This window comes from Lissotriton helveticus, chromosome 1_1 (assembly GCF_964261635.1).
Source record: "Lissotriton helveticus chromosome 1_1, aLisHel1.1, whole genome shotgun sequence".
In the NCBI taxonomy this organism is placed as follows: Eukaryota; Metazoa; Chordata; class Amphibia; order Caudata; family Salamandridae; genus Lissotriton; species Lissotriton helveticus.
In genome coordinates, this window is record NC_136057.1 from 718197314 (window position 1) to 718216937 (window position 19624).

Sequence of the window (19624 nt, forward strand, 5' to 3'; positions counted from 1 at the left end):
GAATCACCAATATGTCATAGCCGGTTAATTGTTTTTAGGTACCAATCTGTCTTTGTGAAAAGCAATCTATTTGAGTCACACACCTGTATATGGGTTGAATATGGTCGAAGCTAGCACAGCCCATAGGTTGTGCTTGGATGCACCTGGGAAATGTCCCAGATATCGTTACAGTCTTGGTTACCTGGTTAGTTCTGTCTTCCCTGCTCTTGTTTGAACTGAAGCACCTTAATGAGCATCACGGCTCATCAATTGAAAAAACTACGAAACATTAGCGTGAAATATAATATTGAACTGGAAGGAAATTCACATATACGGTCTACTATCTTATTGTGTTACTCCTGCACCCAGGGCTACAAAGAACAGAGTTTTGTGTTGCTAATAAGCAACTATATCATATAAGCCAAATCAAAACAAAAGCACAGGTGCTTTCAGATTGCCAGCACCTAACCTGTTTGTCACTCCTTTAGAATTGTCCCTTCTATACTAGGTGGGATCTGTGTGCACGCTGAATAGCACCCACCATCACAGTGCTTGTTCCCAACAGGAACCTAACAATTCAAAAAAAAAAGCACAGATGCACCACACAATGGAACTTATTCAAAAAGGACAGTTATAACATCCATATCCAGTAAAGAAAGTTCTTCAATTTGTTTTTTCCTCTTTTGTTGTTCCCTTTTCACTTCACGTAGGTAAAACACAGCGTCCAGTTTCCTCTTTTGTTGTTCCATTTTCACTTCACGTAGGTAAAACACAGCGTCCAGTTTTAATGATTCAACACACAGAACAGCCAACACGTTTTGTCCTAGTGTAGGACACAAACAAATAAATATACAGATAGAAAAACACCACTTACAACAAATATAAGACAGTCTATACATAGAAACATATGGGCTAACTTCCAACCCATGAAATCTTCACACTGCTTTTACATAGTTGCACATTGTACACAACAAAGACAGACCAACAGAATATTGAACAGTTATACAAGTTCCTATTTACATCAAATGAGGGATTCATTTATACTTGATATTCATTGGCAATAGAATTTGGATCAAAGGTCCCAGCCGGGACAAAATTAACAAAAGCAACCTCATTTATACCCGTCTCCAGTGTCATCATATTATTCACACTTCATTGTGTGAGATTGATACCATTGTCAAAGGTTACAAAACAACAGGAGAAAAGAAGAGAACAAAGTGAAATTACCCATCAGGCTTGAAAGCAAAAGAAGGGGCGGAACAACCAAAAATTTAGAGAGAGAAACAGTGTCATGGCAAGAAAGAGTTCATAGAAAGAAACAGTGTCTTGGCAAGAACATAATGTATACAGAAAAAACCATCATAGGATGAATACCCGAAAAGAAAGATTGGAATATCACAGCTTGATTCACATAAGCCAACCCCCAATATTAAGGGGTGGACAAGGAGGGCTACAGAACACCAATAAGCTAATGAAAACAAAACGTAAGCGAGTACCCACCACTAGATGATGGTGGAATCAAACACCTCCATAAACTTTTAGGTTATAGGATTTCCTAATGGAGGGCTGTTCCCCGTCTGGTAAAATCTACAATGTAAATAACAGCAATCAAAAAGAGTTGCAAGTTTGGCAGTAGTGACGTCAATAGAGATATATTAATATAGCAAATCCCATATTCTCTACGCTTACATATTATCAAGAAATAGGGCTGTCTATATAGAGGCAACGATCAGTTAATAACTAAAAGGCACATCCCACTGTAATGAAGTCCAACTCCGCCAGGTTATACTGCGATGGTGCTCAATGTAAATTCTGTGAAAGTTTATCTAAAGTGAAAGAGGAATAGTATAAACTCAACATAAACACCCCATAGAGGCATAGCAAATATCATTGTTATGTTATGTTATGTAAAAGCTTTTGTAAAGCGCGGATAACACCTGACGGTTTCTTGGCGCTGTGAGCAAGGGGGAGCATGTGGCAACAGATCAGGAGGGGACTCAGTTGTGTGCTTTACGAAACAGGTGGGTTTTAAGAAGGGACCTAAAGTGGGTGTAGGAAACAGTAGACCTAAATTCTGGGGGGGAGTGCATTCCAGAAGGATGGGGCTAGGAAAGAAAATCTGAACCCTCCGTGTTTCTTGCGTTTAAAACCAGGGATCTTAAGTAGGGCTAAGTGGGAGGAACGAAGATTGCGGGAGGGAGCATAATGCTGAAGTAAGGAAGAGATGAATAACGGGCCATGGCCAGCTAGGGCTTTAAAGATGATGCAGCCTAGTTTAAAATAGCAGCATTCCGCTACAGGGAGCCAGTGGAGGGTCTTCAGCAGGGGACGCACATGCTGGTACCTGGGCTTGTGGAAAATTAACCGTGCCGCCTGATTCTGGACCAACTGTAGTCGGTTCAGTTGATAGATAGGAATACCAACGTAAAGGGAGTTGGCGTAGTCTTTTCTAGAAATGACCAAAGCCAAAAGGGTTAAGGTGAGGGCGTCAGTAGTAAGGAAGCGGGCAATTTTACGGATTTTACGTAAATGAAAAAAACTGGAAGAAACTACAGCATTAATCTGGGGCTTCATCGAAAGATCGTTACTGATGATCACCCCAAGATTTTTTGCTGAGTTAGTAGGGAGAGGGGGAAGACCCAAACTTGTAGGCCAAAAATTAGACCTCCACGGGTTGGTTGCGCCCTCGATAAGAACCAACTCGGTCTTATCGGGGTTACGTTTGAGGTGGTTTGCCCCCATCCAGTCGCTGCTGTGACACAGGGCAGACTGAAAATTATAAATAGATTGGTCTGATGGGTCGATGTCAAAGATCAGCTGAATGTCATCCGCATAATTAAATGCGGTGACCTTGCTGCTTCGTAAAGACCGGATGAGGGGGGTAAGGTACAAATTAAAAAGAAGAGGGGAAAGGGAAGAGCCCTGTGGGACACCACCTGTCATCCCAACTTTCTCAGCAGAGAACTGGGAGAGACGGACAGCCTGGTGACGGTTGCTCAGAAAAGAGCAAACCCAATTAAGGGCAGATCCCTGGATGCCGGCCTCCCTGACACGGCCGACCAAAATATCATGGTCAACCGTGTCAAAGGCGGCTGACAGATCCAGGAGCACCAAGGCCTGACTGATGTTAGAGTCTGCTCCCCTCCGCAGTTCCTCCATCACTAAGAGAATGACCGACTCAGTGGAATGGGCGGGTCTAAAACCGGCCTGTTGGGAGTCGAGGAACTGCAAACGCTCGATAAAAAAGCTCAGAGAGTTGATGACGTGGGACTCAAGGACTTTACTGAGATAGGGAAGTAAGGAGATGGGGCGGAAGTTACTCATAACAGACGGATCAGCGTTGGGCTTTTTAAGAATAGGCACCACCTCGGCGACTTTAAAAGAGCTGGGAACCAGACCCATTTTAAGTGAGTTATTCAGGAGTGTCAAAGGGGGGGAGGGGCAAGCGGCAAAAACCTCACGCAGGATGTGGGGGGGACAACAGTCAGTAGGGGAACCAGAAGCAAACTTGTTCAGTAGGGTCAGGAACTCATCCTCTGAGATCAGGGGTATCTGAGTAATCAGCTGAGGGTTGGGAGTAACCAGTGTAGCAACTGGAGCGATAGGGTCAGGGATGGCAGAAGAGCAAATACTGTTTTTAATTTTTATAATTTTGTCGATGAAAAACTGATTGAGGGAATCACAGAGCTCCCGGGAGGGGAGGGGTTTAATGGTAACCCTATCTGGGTGTGACAGTTCCTCAACAATGGAGAAGATGTCTTTGGCTTTAAAGGCTGAGTCTACAATCTTCTTGGAGAAATAAGAGGTTTTAGCTTGCAAAATGGCTAGCTTATACTCTTTGAGCTGAGTCGTAAATACCACATTTTTATCAGAGGCGTAATCTCGTCACCAGCAGCGCTCAGCCTGCCTAAGTCTAAGCTTCATACCTTTGAGTTCCTCAGAAAACCATCTATGTGCGTCGTGAGGGCGTTTTAGTCTGACCTGTTTGAAGGGAGCTACGATATCGCAAGCTGATTCAAGCCAACGATTTAGGCCCAAGGCCTGGGTGTCTAAAGAGTCACAGTTGGGATGAGGAGAGGCTCTGAGTAGAGATACAAATTCGCTGAGGTCGGCTCTGTTCCAGTTCCTGGCTGAGAGATTACCCTCCAGCGTCCAACTGGTATGGCAAATAACAATAAAAGAAAAAGTAATAATAAAATTATCCGACCAAGGACAGGGGAGGATAAGAGGAGTAGAAATATCTAGGTTAACAGTCCATACCTGATCCAGGATGTGGCCTTTCACATGGGTTGCCGATTTGATGTGTTGGGAGCAATTAATGCCCGCTAAAAAGTCAGAAAAAGCCAAAGAGCACACACTCTCTCTATCATCGGAGGGCCAATAATGAAAGTCCCCTAAGATTAATATTTTGGAATTATTAATGACCAATTGAGAGAGCATGTCACCAAACATGGATGGAAAGTTGGGCATGTGCTGAGGGGGCCGGTAAACCAGGACACAGATGAGAGGTGCCACTGGGGACTCCAGTTTAAGGATAAGGCAATCGACCAGAGGAATACCGTCCACAGCCAATGAGGAAAATCTGATAGGGTGCTTGATGATAGCTGCCACCCCACCGCCTGGCTTACCCGAGGCCCTGTTAGCTTGGAGAATGTAATAGCCTGGCGGGGTCGCAGCAAGGATGTCCGGGGAGGATTCCTCATTGAGCCATGTCTCGGTAATAAACAACAGGTTGGGTTTTTCAGAATCCGGAAGTTGGAAAATTTCCAGCTGATGCTTAGCCATCGAGCGGGTGTTCAGGTAGCTCACGGTAAACTTAGAATTAGCAGTCCCTTTGGTGGAGAGGGGAGGGGCACCCGGGAAAGATGGAGTGCCATGGGGAGGTGCCATGGCCAAAGGGGAATCAAACTCCGGGAAGGCCTGTCTTGGACAGTGTGTTGAGTTTAGGCCGTATGGCAGGACTAAGGGGCCAGTGGGCGTGCAAACGGGTCAGCTCGAGGGCAGAATACTTGGCAGGATGGGAAGAGTGGGGTGAGCCTAGCCCCGGCCGGCCGCAGACGGGCGCAGACGGGCTTACCTTAGGCGCACCTTCGGCGCGCCCGCTGCGCGGTCGAGTAGCCATCTCCCTTATGTGAGGGACCCAGGAGGTGACGCAACAAGGGGGAGGAGTCGCGTCCCTCCGTTCAAGCGGCACAGAATCGCCGTGACGGAACGGGGACCGATCAGGTAGGTACAGAGGGGGAAAGAGTGCAAAACAAAGTGTATAAAATTCTGCCAACCAATTCACCACCGAGTTAATTTAAAATACAGATTAGCACCAAAACGATACACAGGAATTTAAAAAAGGTTAAAGGCTGGACGGTTTTTAAATCAACCGCACTAACGCCTGACCATCGTTCAAAAACACCACTCGCCACCAGCGCCTGGCTCACGCTGCTCACACCAATGCGGCATTTTCAACTGGGGCCTTTGTAGGCAGCAAGGGGGAGGAGTTGCGTCCCTCTGTACAAGCAGCACAGAATCGCCGTGACGGAACGGGGACCGATCAGGTAGGTACAGAGGGGGAAAGAGTGCAAAACAAAGTGTATAAAATTCTGCCAACCAATTCACCCCCCATTATCAGCAGTTCTGCTTGAACTGGATGTAAAAACATTACGTTTAACATAATATCATGCTGAGATAAGACAACCTACCTGATCAGCACATACCTTTCAAAATCTCACACCAAGGCCTAGAGGTTAAAGAAGTGACACCCCCTAATGAAGGATAGACTTGTACAATATATAACACCTATAGACCTGCAAAGAAACAATGTATTCTGATCAGTAAAATCCTTTCAATGTCACAAGGTACAAAGCTCAATTGGGCAAGCTGACTAACACAAAATCAAACTTGGTCAGGAGGGCTATGAGCTGTCTAACTGCTCCTTGAAACCCTGAACACCTTTATTAGTATATACCATCTTACCTACAATGCATCTGAGCAGAGAGGATATCTCATTGCAAACAACTAGTAAGTTGCAAACCAACTAGGCAGGAAAACAACAGCCTATAAAAGAAGTGAGTCACCGAATGAGACAGCTGTCCATAGACGTTAAATCACAACATAGCATGAGAAAACTGTATGTATCATGTGATTAAATCAGACCTAATAAAGTTTGCATTCACATGTCTTTCAATCTTCAACCCCCTTTGAGAGTGCACCTTTAATCCACGAGATTAACTTAGTGGTCCACCTCACTCCCGGTGCATGGACAAAAGGCTATAATAGTATAAACACGGGTCACAGATGGCAAATACAGGAAAACGAACCACTCAGCATAGTAATTATACTACAACTGTAACGGGAAGGGAAGAATCATGAAATCCATGTGAATCAAACCACAATAGGTTTTAGACCCCCCAAAGAATACTATGGAACAAAGAGCATAGAATAACGGGGACATACATCGTGGCATTAAACGAAAAAATCACGAGGTTAAATATCCCAAATAACAGCGGGACGCCAAGATAGAGCTGTCGCAGTTCACAAGGGCGCTGTGGGACGTGACAGCAACACGGCCAGGCAGGAAACTGCAATCGTATCTGCCTCATGTTTAAATACCGCCGGTAACCTAGAGAAGCCGGAACACCTGAGTCAAGTGAAGGAGGCGTCCCATCAAAATTCATGTGGTTCGCTCTAACGCGGCGGCCATCTTATATTGATAAACAATATGTCCTGGATTTACTAATGTGGGTATATTCTGAAGAGCCAACGCCTAATAAAAATATACCAATCGTCTGTATCTAACGTGCCATAATATGAAGAGGCGTTCCAATATTACTCCGCACGTTGACGGTCAGTATCACAATCTCAAAAACCAGTGCCCATAGGTAGCATATACGGAGCAAGCGACCACAGGAATGCCGGACGTTTCATATTTGTTAGGTAACCTGCCTTAGGAGGAGAGAATGTAACTCAACCTAGTTTGAGTTCTCAAGGATGCAACCTCCCTAGTAACCAAAAACAATCTCCCAATAGCGGCGGTAGTGTGTCGGCCATATTTGCCTATGTTGATATGGATTTAACCTAGGCTAAAAAACACCAAGAGTATGAGGTACAGCTTCGCCCTAAAGTATTGAGTACTTAATTAGGTCAGACCACAGACCATGACGAGCATGCATGTGCTCTCAGGGTTTTAATTCCATACAGAAGTATAATGAAGCAGGGTAAAGGCCATCCATATGCTGTCAGGGTTATAAAGTCTATTTCATAGAATAATGAAGCAGGGTAACTCTACATCTATATATTTGAATAAATCTGAATTCTAATCAGCTGCCCAATGGGTCTCATAAAACAAAGTAGTTATACACCTAGATTTATACATCAATCCATCTCCAATAAATTGCCAAGAATCCCCCATCAGACTCAGCAGGCTGGCTGAGCAACACGTGTCCACGACCTTCCCATTCTAAAATGGGAGAAATACCGACAATGTAGAAAAAGTAAAGATACGGAACATCATGCGACTACTAACTAAATAAAAATGGTACAATAAAATAGTAAGGTAGTGGATAGGGACAGATGAATGACAGGGGAGAAGAGCAGGGGGAGAAGAATGGAAAAAGATGAGGGAAGCAGGATTGTACGAATATAGTCCATCATTCTTGGTGGGCCTAGACAGTCCTCAGTAGATTGGCAGTTACATGACTCTTATCCAAATTAGAGCAATTAAAGAACAGTTAGCACCGTTTAATTTGTATCTTATTTCACAATGATTCCAAGTGTGTCACGCAGGGAGGGATAAGGTAGCAATTTCTGTACACAGGCAAAGTCAGGAAAATGCAGCAGAGTAATGTTCTTACATAAAGTAGTGCATTTCATCGTCACTATTGCGACCTAATTCGACACATCGCAATCTACAAATCCACCTGCTTCCTTCTTTCTTAGGGCCAATTCCCTGTTCCCTACCCTTGGGTGGGCAGGGACATGGTTTATCCCCATAAACCAGAAATCCTCATCGTCTGTGTGGTTTTCTTGCATATGAAAGGTGAGGGGATATCTAAGATCCCCATTGCGACGAGCTCGCACATGCTCCTACACTCTGATTTCCAGAGCTCTTTTTGTGCTGCCCACGTAAATCTTGTCACATGGGCAGCCCAATATGTAAATCATATATTTGAAATTGCAGTTAATCGGGTGATTTATAGTATATCTGCATTTGGTGTTAAAACAGAAGTTTTTGGTCTTGTTCCTACCCAGCTTACAGACATTACAATCACTACATGTGTAGAACCGTGTCATTGTGGACCTCAGCCAGGTTTGAGGTTTGGGAGTAGTCACATAACTGGGACAAAGCAAATTTCGTAGATTTTGTCCCCTACTAGATGTCACCTTCGGCTTGGTGGCCAGCATCTCACGCAGGCTTTGTATATTCACTAATAGGTGCCAATGTTTTCTGAGTATGTTATATACCATGCTACTGCGATCATTATATTGCGTATTGAAAGCAATTGAAGCTTTTTTTGGCCCTATTCCTCTGGTTTTCTGTCAGGATGGCTGCCCTAGGGACTTTCATCACTTTTTTGTGTGCTTTATTTAAAGTGACCTCCGGATACCCTCTATCTAGGAAGCGCTTCTCTGTCTCCCATAAGTTCAATAAGAAGGTCTCCTCAGTGCTGCAATTTCTTCTCATGCGAATCATCTCCCCTTAAGGGATACTATTAATCACATGTTGAGGATGTGAGCTCTGAAAATGTAATGTGCTATTGCAGGTAGTAGTTTTTCTGTGTGTGCGGCTGTGAATCTGATTATCCTGTATGAAGAAAGTGATGTTCAAGAAGTCAATTTCCTCCTTACTGTGATTGATAGTAAATCTGACGTTGAAAGGATTATCATATAGATAAGCATTGTAATCCATGAGTTCTGAGGCAGGTCCATTCCAAAACATGATTACATCATCAATGTACCTGCCCCAGAAAATCACATGTTCCATCCACCTTGCCACATGGCGGCCACAGGCCTGTTCCCCCTCAAACCAGCCCATAAAGAGCCCGGCGTAAGCAGGAGCAAATCTGGAGCCCATTGCCGTGCCTTGAATTTGGTGAAACCAAACAGAATCATGAAGGACATTTTTTTTTTACAGAATAAAATCAGTCATTTCCAGCAGAACTTCATTATGTGAATAATGGTCTGCCGTCCTTTGTCCCCTATAAAATTGTAGTGCTTTCACCCTAAATTCTTTTTTAATGCATGTGTACAGACTGGTTATGTCCAGAGTAACAAAGATTAAAGTTGCAGACCAATTAACGCCTTCAAGTTTTCCAAATATACCATTGGTGTCCTTTATATAAGCTGGTAAATTTTGCACTAGGGGCTGTATGTAATGATCCACATATTCAGAAAGTTTTTCCGTATGTGAATTAACACCAGAGATAATAGGGCGGTCCAGTCGGAAGGGGCTTTTAGGCAAAATGTAGATACAAGGGAAAACTGGTTCGAAGACTGTTAAATATCTGCACTCCTCCTCACTTATAAGACCAACCTCTCCCCATTCTACAAGTCTCATATGCTTAGGGTCTTGATGGGATTCCCTGGAAGTTTGGTATAACAGGAGCTATCTGCTAATTGGCGGTCTATTTCCCTCATGTAACTCTTCCTTTCCATTATGACCACATTTACCCCCTTGTCCGCCTCATGTATAACAATTGAGTCTTTTCAAGGCTGCATTCTCAGCAGACGTGAGGTTGTATTTCTCAGGTTGGGAATAGGGTGTTCGAACAAATGATGGAATCCTTGTGTGACCTCGTCTCGGAATATGTCTATATTAGGATGTGTACCAAAAGGGATATATTTTGACCTAGGTTTCAGGCTGCTATCCACAGACACATCCTCCATGATTTCCAATTCATTTAATAAGATCAACATCAATAGGTGTTTCATATTCAACAGACATCATCGTTTGAATTACATTTATTTCATTTACAGGGTAAGTTGGCGGAACATATTCAACCAAGGGTTTAGCACAGATAGGAGGATTACGCAAAAAATGATCCTTCAATTTTAGCAATCTGATATATATCGATAAATCAATAAATATATCAACGTCATTCCCCATCTGATTCGGGCAGAACCCAAGTCCTTTACTTAGAACTGAGGCATCATCCTTGGAAATCACCCTAGCAGACAAATTCACAACTATTAACTTCTTCTCCACAAAGCCTCCCTCCTCATTTGACTCTTCTAATTGCCTGTCTTCTTTGATCTGGTCATTCTGCCAACTGGTTCTTGTTTTGTTTTTTTGTTGTTGTTTCTGTTTGTATATCTGCCATCTTCTCCCCTCCCTCTAGTTTTTGGTCTTTTGGTGTTGATTTTGCACTCAATCTGAGTCTTTCCATTTCCAATAAAAAAAATTATATTTAGCCTATTTTCAGTCTCCACCACTTCAACTGAGTCTTCCGTAGCTACAGAACTGGCCACAGAAGAAAGGGAGGTTATGCTACTGGCAGAGGTCAATTCCAGTGTCTCTTCCCGTGGTCTTTTACCTTCACCATGTATCTTAACGTTATCATACCTGCGGGAGAAGGTGTAAACTCTCCCATCTTTATAGTCCTTGTCATCCCTTTTAATTTTCTTAACCTTCTTGTCCCTTAAATAGATTAGATGGCCCTCAAGGATTTCATCCAAGATGGCAAAGTTTTTCTTAACTACATCTTTTAATTCAGAAGTTGCTATTTCTTTCTCTGATTCCTCAATTTCTTTTTGTAATTTGGAGCCCTTCTTCTCCGCATTCTTGATCAGAATGCGCATCATGTTAAATGAGGCATTCCAGAGGTTTCACTCCCAATCCTCCAGTTGTTCCTTATCATGATCCTCGAAAGTCGGGCTATCTTCTCATTTTCTATATATTTTTTCATTGATAGCTAGGAGTCAAGGGGTATTCCGAGGTTTCTTACTCCCTTAGATACTTTAGGCAGCGTTCCTAGATCGTCAGGCCAGGCGGCGAGCGGTCATCATTTTTCCAATCACCACATGTGAGTATTTCTGTTTTGGAATTTGAGATACTCCATGTCATCCACTGATCCACAGCTCTGAGACAACTGAAAATTTGTGAGTTTTCTTTAGGGCTTTCCAGTTTAAAGAGTATTTGTGTGTCATCTGCATAGTAATGGCATGTGAGGTTAAATTGATTGATCAGTGCCAGTAATGCCATCATGTAACTGCTGTAAAGCATGGGTGATAAAAGACAGAGCCATGAGACACCCCTGCCTTTGTGAAGTATGGTTTGGATGAGAAAGGCTGGGTGTGAATGACATTAGTTCTGTTTTGAAGGTAGGATGTGATCCAGTTGAGAACAGTTTCATCTATGCCGGCTTAGAAGAGTCTTTGTATTAAAGAGTCATGGCCAACAGTGTCAAAGGCAGCAGAGAGGTCCAGATCAGTAGTGCAGCAACACTGTCCCAGTCAGCTGTATTCCTAAGGTCATCCCAGATGGCAAGGAGGGCAAGGAAGCCACTTCCTGGATGGAATCCTGTCTGGAAGTCTTAAAGTATGTAATTATCTTCGATGAATTGTGACATCTGGGGCAATGCTGCTCTTTCTATTAGTTTGGCCAGAAAAGGCCCATTTGTTATCTGTCTGTAATTGTCAGGGTTAAGCAGATCCATCTTTGTTTTCTCAATTAATGGGTGTATGCATGACTTGTTGACATCTTCAGGAAATATTCCCCTAGATAAGGAATTGTTTATGATTCTTCTTACTGGTGTGGCAGCAGAGTTAGTTAGAATAATTGTCTTGAAAGTTTGTGGTGGACACAGGTCTGAGATGCTGCCAGCAGGCCTACTTGCTGTGACCAGGTCCATAAATTCATCATGTGATATTTGTTGGAAAGAAAGAAGAGGCTTGTTTTGCGTACTCTTGGAGTGTTGTTTTGGAAAAGGTCAGTACTGGTGGTTTTTCTTTGTTTTAAATAAGAGTTTAACATGTCTGTTTTGGTTGTGTAATGAATTGCCAGTTTGTCTGGGAAATCTTGAGCAATGGGATGACATCCTTCTAGGCAATTTGGCTTGCGAAATTCGGTGAGATTTTTATAGAATTCTTTATTTGCATATTTAGCATTTGAATTTTGTCTGAATAGTATTTTTTCTTTGCTTTTTTGATCGCTGACTTGTATAATATGTTACGTTTCTGAAGGTAAAGTTTGTCTTGATTAGCTTTTGTTTTGAGGCAGGTACGTTGCAGCTTTCTAATTTGCTGCTTTATCTCTTTTATCTCTGTATTTCTCCAAGGTGCCTGTATTCTTTTGTTCTGTTGTGTTTGTCTTAGTGGTATTAGGATATCAAAAGCTTTCTGTAGCCATTCAATTGCCTGAATTTGTTGTGTCTAGATCTGCACTGGATGTTAGTTGTATTTCTAAGGGCCCCATTACGATGGCCACCATAATGGAGAACGGGACTGACCGCCAGAGGTGCGGCGGCTCTGCGTGTCCAATTAGGATGCGACCGCCACCCTGGCGGTTGCATCCTGCATCTTTAACATTGCAGTGGGCGTTGCTGTAAGCAGCACCCACCGCAATGTGAAAGTTGCATGTTGTGCATTGGCATGCACAACGTGACAGACACCGCGCAGTGCCTGCCACCTTGTGCATGCCAATAAATGGGGTACCATGGGTACCCCCCAAGTGCAGCCACCCACCCCCCAGGGGGCCCGCAACGGGCCCCAAAAGCCATTTACCGTATGCCTTTCCATGGCAAAGTCTCCGCCATGGAAAGGCATACGTACCGCATACATCAAAATTGTGTGCCTTTTCCACCCGGCCGGCAATCCGACCGGTGGAAAAGTGGCGGATGGACTTTCCATCTGCCGTGGTACCCACCGCCATGCTAATTTGGCTGTAGGTAAATGGGCTTGTGATGGCAGGTGGACGGGCCTGCTTGTGATGGCAGGCGGATCGCCACCGCCGCAGGCAGATCGCAACCTTTCGGCCGGCAGTTGCAATCAACCCGCCATCGTAATGACCACCTAAGTGTGCAGCATGTAAGGTGGCTTTAGGTGTATGATGTTTTATTTGTAGTGCAGATGTAAATGTGCTTAATGCTCAGCAGTTGAAGTTGTTATCGGGCTAGTTGTAGCCCAAAATCCCAGGATAGGTTAGAATACATTGTGATAGGGATATATAAATGTGTGAGAGAGTAAATCATGATTGGTGTGGTAGATCCTATTGTGCAAAGGAGAAACTGCACTAGTCAGGGAGATTCCCCCGCTGGTCAAGTTTTCATCTGTTTTTATGTCTGGGTACATCGAAAAGTGTCACTCCAAACCATTTCTAGTGTGATTGAATACTTTGAATTCTTTAGTTGTTATTGAAATTGCTTAGTGGTTACTTTATCATGTTTACTTTGCATTGGGGAAAAGTGAGAAATAAGTTATGAGGTGCCAAGTTAGAATTGGAAGGATGGTGTAGGTTCTGCGCTGTTATTGGTTGATTACGTCATAGAGAACTGTGCTGTGATAGGCCAGAACAAGAGGTGCTGCGTTGTGATTGACTGTTTGGGCTGAACGAGAGTTGTGGTTAAAAGAGATTATTTCCTGATTTGAAACAACATTTCTATATGTGATATTTGATATTGTTCTTGCAAAATGAACATTTTCAGGGCTCAATGAGATTTTATTAGGGGACATGTAAAGGTTTCTCTTCGGGAAGTCATTATATGGCCATAAATGAGGGGCTCCACATATGCATTTGGCTGAGATAGTAGCGTAAGGTCGCCGATAATGAAGGTGCTTTGAGGTTTCCTCACTATGGCACATTTAATCTGAGAATTACTGAATGTTAGAAATGGGGTTTCTGGTTGGCTAGGGTTTGCACCTAAGCAAGGTAGAACCCACAGCTATTGTCAGGGTAAGGGAATTACACACCCAAAATAACTGCTCACACTCTTGGTAACTTGGCAGAACAGTCAGTCTTATCCCAGATGCAATGTCTAAAGCATTTGCACAGCCCACAGACACTCCAGGCGCACCACAAAAAGAGACTCCCCACAACATTATATAAAAATATCCTGTGTATTATACATACAACACATTAGACCACAATCACATAAATCACTTTGCTAACTAGGGAATTGTCATTACATCACATAGATCATAAATCACTTTGCCATAAGGCAATGGTAATAATACCATATGTAGAGCACTAAAGTAAATACTAAAGTTAATACTCTTAACTTGCACATATCATAAAAACATTGGGAAAAACACCACTACTGAACATAATGCACAGTTCCTAAAATTGATACTTGTTATTCTTCCTTTACAAGGATGAAAATGACATATAACACCACCAGGACATGAGATGCAACAGTAACCCCCAGACATCATCATATGGGCTGGGAAGACTCAATGTAAAACAGGCCCGGAACGTAGGCCACAGGAACACCTGTGAACCTACTATCAGCATTTGTGGCAATTCCTCACTACAAGCACCTCAAAGGTGTCTGGTTCATAAACTCCACTATGGCCAAGAAAGACCATGTGCCCCTCAACAGTAAGAAGCAGCTGCCCACAGACCCGTGGTGCAGCTGCTGAAACCAATGCGGTGAGGAGAGGGAGGCCTGGCCACTCAGCTCAGAGCGAGGAACCAGGAGTGTCCCACGTATGCCCAACAACTCACCAGGACTGCTCCTTGCTCGACTCTGGCCTTCCTGACTTGGGAGTCAGGTCAATCCCTGTGGCGTCGTTTGGATCACGGCACACCTGGCAAGGAGAGCCATGCTGCGGAATGATCCCAGAGTGACGGGGATCCCGCCACACTTTCCTTGGTCAATTAGGCCACACCAAGGGGGGCTCTCGAGGCACAATGGTGATCCCTCCAGCAATAAAGGGTGCGCAGAGGGGCCTCCTCTGCACACCAATCATTGGTTATGGCTTTCCTGGTGGTTACTACGGAAACCTGTTGGCTGCGGTGAGGCATCCCTGAAGATGGGGCCCCACTGAGGGGATTGCTCACAGTGCAGGTGGCGCTTCTTACTGATCCTCTCCTTAGGAATAGCACTCCGCACATGCTGAGCTTATATAAAGTAAACCACAGGTGCTGGTTTTCTCTGTCAAGACCCCAGCCTGTGCTTCGCAACTCCCTACTCCTCGGAATGAGGAGAAATCAGCCATGTGATGAAAAAGTGGTAAAACAAAGCATTCACCCTCACTTTTCATTACAACAAGGTGAAATACAGTCCAGTCCTTCACCTGCCCTAGCCAGGAGCAGCAGCTGGAGGCTAACCCACCCCTCATGCAGCAGGAGCAGGCTCCTCACAGCTCTTCAGCTCTCCTTTTAGGCAGGTTTCCTTTAGATATATTGGAGATCCTTCATGAAGTCTTTGATATCCCTGAGACTTCTGACAGAAGGCAAACACACATAAGCCCTTGGAGATTCTTCACAAGCAGGATACCACAGCAGGGCAAAAATAATTAGTCCTTTTCCTCTACCACAGACAGAAGCAGCAACTGCAGGCCAACCCACCCCTCGCACAGAAAAGACAGTGATCGTCACACCGGACTGGCTTGGACTTGGCTCAGAGACCCTTGACACAAATAGAAAATGAGAACGATGTCAACAGACAACTGACCTGCTTCCTCAAAGAGAACAACACCCTGGACTCATCCCAATCCGGATTCTGCAGCAACCACTGCACCGAAACCGCCCTCCTCATCGCCACCACGGACGACATCAGGGCCCTGCTGGACAATGGCAAAACCGCAGCCTTCATACTCCTAGACCTCTCCGCCGCCTTCGACACTGTCTGCCACCACAGCCTACGCACATGCCTCCACAAAGCAGGCATTCGCGACAAAGCCCTGGACTGGATCACCTCCTTCCTCACTGGCAGAAACCAGTGAGTCCGCCTCCAGCCATTCCGATCCGAAGCTACCAAGGTCACCTGTGGCATACCCCAAGGATCATTCATCGCTCGACCCTCTTCAATGCCTACATGACGCCGCTCGCCAACATCGTCCGATCGCACAACCTCCACATCATCTCATATGCTGATGACACCCAGCTGATCCTCTCCCTCGCCAAAGACACCGCCAAAACCAACTTCTTCGATGGAATGGAGGTTGTTGCCGAATGGATGAAGAGCAGTCACCTGAAACTGAACTCGGACAAGACGGAGGTCCTCATCCTTGGCTCCACCCCCTCCACCTGTGATGATTCCTGGTGGCTGGCCTCGCTGGGAGCTGCACCATCACCCACCAACCACGCACGCAACCTGGGGTTCATCCTGGACTCATCTCTGTCAATGACCCAGAAAGTCAACGCCGTCTCCTCCTCCTGCTTCAACACCCTCCGTATGCTTAGCAAGATGTACAGATGGATCCCCACCGGAACCAGAAGGACGGTCACCTAGGCCCTCATCACCAGCAGGCTGGACTACGGCAACGCTGTCTATGCAGGAACCACAGCTAAACTCCAGAAGAGACTTCAACGCATACAGGACGCCTCCGCACGCCTCATCCTCGACATCCCCTGCCACAGCCACATCACTGCCCACCTGAGGGACCTGCACTGGCTCCCCGTCAACAAGAGGATCACCTTCAAGCTCCTCAACCATGCTCACAAAGCACTCCACAACACCGGACCAGCATACCTCAACAAACGTCTCACCTTCTACACTTCCTACCGCCAGCTTTGCTCCGCTGACCTTGCCCTCGCCGCCGTGCCACGCATCCACCGGACCACCATCGGAGGCAGTTCCTTCTCTCTCCTTGCTGCCAAGAGATGGAACACCCTCCCCATCCACCTGCGACAGACCCAGGACCTGATGACCTTCTGGAGACTCCTCAAGACCTGGTTGTTCGAACAGTATCTCAGCGCCTTGAGACCCTCCCGGGTGAGTAGCGTGCTCACAAATGTATGATTGATTGATTGATTGATTGATTGCTGAGTAAACTTAGCATGAATACAGGCCTCAATTGAAATGTATTTTGCTTTCTCAGCATATTCTTTCTTCCAGAGGTGCATTATCATGATTCTCATTAGTTAGGAAAAAGGTTATTGTATGTATTAGTCTGCCAATAGTGAGGACCGGAGTGACGAACTTGGAAGCAAACTTGGAGAATTAATGGTTGAAAGAGATCTTCGGCTCATAATGTACCAGAACAGAGGGATGTTCAAGGTTGCGAATAACTGCCCAAGTTTCGATGTGATAGGAAACTGAAGGGACGTTGCACATACTCTTCTCAATTAACAATTTGGTTGGTTCCTGGTGGTGTGAAAGCAGATAAGGATGTTTCTGAATCTACTGTTATTTAAATTGGTGTTCTCACAGTTAGACAAGGCAGATTGCCTTTAGACTTTGAGGGGCACAGACCTACCTGCTGAACTGTTTCTTGCAGGTGTGAAGCTTTAGACTAAACACTTATTTTTGTTTTCCCATGAATTCTACAGCTGTCTGCATTATGCTGACATCTTCTCTGCTCCCTAAATAGAAATCTTTGCTAGATGATCTCATATTTTATCTATGTTTAGAAGAGAGAAAGGCAGTTTCTTTATGGATGACCTGTTTGCTTCAATTTGTTTCTTTATTGTTGGGACTATCACTATTCAGTATCTCCTTTTTTACTACTCAATCTACTGAGGATTTTCAGTTTATCAACTCTACTGTTGTATCGCAATTTAACTATATTTTGTGATTCCTGGTCCTTATTGTGGAGTCACATTGGCTTCACAAGCTAGAAATGTATTGTTGTTGTCTTCTCTCTTACAGTGCTTTAAGTCAAACAACAAAGGTCCATACGACCAACGGGGCAAAATCTTTGATGACTGTGAGAAGTTGGCCTGATAGGTGATGTTTCCAATTCTGGAACCACCTGTTATCAGACCAAACAATCCCTTATGGTGTCTGGTTGTAAGTCAACCTTATTAGACAAGCTATCCTAGGGGTAGCATGGACTAAGCAGCCTAAAGGCTTAACTTAAGAGGTCGTGTTAAGCGAGCTGTTTTACCACATACAATCCTGTAATATCAAATCAAAGGACACCACACAAGTATATATTATAAAAATATATGTATTTATTACTAAAAACAATCCCCAGTATTCTTTATGAATAAAGGGGCACAAGCGTTAAATCAAAAGCACAGTTTAAACATACAAAGTTACACAATTATGGATGAGGGCGGGGGGCCACTCAAACCATATACTAAACAAGTAGTATAAGAGATACCAATCGAGCAGTGGTTAGGCCTAGGGCCTAGGGAATCGCTAGGAGCAGTCGGGACAAGCAATGCTGAAGTCGGGAGAGGCCCACGGGATTCGGGTGCAGTGCGGAAAGCGCACGCATGCACCAATGTTAACCAATGGTGCATAAAAGTTGTAAAGTTAAAGTTTAAGGACACTTCCGCTGAACCTAGAGGAACAAAACTTAAGACACAGACCCTAGAGATGTGTACCAGTGTGGGAACACCGGCGGAGCAAAGTTACCTCACCCACAGGAAGCGGGTGCACAGGGTCGAAGTTGAGTCGGGTTTCGTCACGCAGGCTCTTGGTGCTTGAAGCTGAAAGGGCTGCAGGCGGGGTGAAAGAGAAGTGTCCGGTGAACTCCAAGGGTGGACTAGAGTCGAAAAGTACCTGAAAGCAGAGGGGACAGAGTCTGGGTCACTCAGCAGTGACCAGGGTGGAACCAGGACGGAACCAGGCAATGTCGGGCGCAATCAGGTCGCTGTTGAGGAGCTTCTCTCCACTGTCACGTGGGCTTTGGGGCATCTACGACGTCCAGGAGCAGGTCACGATCTGTCCCACGTAGGCTCTCGCCGTCGGAGCTGTCGGCTTCAAGATTGGAGCAAACAACCCTTGGCAAAAGCAATCCACGCGGAACCGGGAGATTGCTTCTCACTCGAACCAGGAGGGTCAGAGTGGGGGCTCCTTTTCAGGGGAGCTGGTGCAGATCTGGAGCAACCAGATTCACAGGTCGAATTTCAAAGTTCATCGGCACAGGGGCCACTAGCCGGCTGGCAAGTGACCGGGCCAACGCGTTGAGCCAAACAAAGCAGAAGGGCCCCACGCAGCACTCGTCGAGTGTGGAGGGCTGAACTTCGGTGCAAGTGTAGCTCAGGGTTGGGGCTTCTCAAACCCCGGGGTACAGCTTCGAGGGTCACTCGTGGGCTGCACGGTCAGCGTCTCGTGGTCTTTTCAAGATGGCGTGCCCCACGCTTCCGGTCGCCTCCACGGGTCTCAGCTCTGCAGGGACTGTGGATCGGGCTGTTGGAAGGCAGGCAAGCTTGATCTCATCGATCTCAGTCGCTCGAGTTTCGGCAGGAACTGCGACAAAGCAGATGTCGAAGGCTGGATGGTGCCTGTTTGCACAGGGTGGTCACTCCTTGACCACAAGGGAGATTCTTCGGGTTTCTACGTCGAGTAGGATGTCGAAGGGTCCAGAGTTTCGTTTCTTATGTTTCATCAGGATAATCTGAAGTGTCTTGGCACTGCTCCCACTCTTATTCGAATCTGGGGGGCTGGATTACCTGCTAGGTCCCCTCCTATCGGTGGGACCCAGGAAGGGGGTGGATACACCCCTTTCCTTTCTTCCAGGCCGCCCTGGCACGAGGGCTGGAGTGCCCCAGAACCGGTTTGGCCGGATTATGCAAGGGGCAGCCTTGTGCGCCCCACGCAGT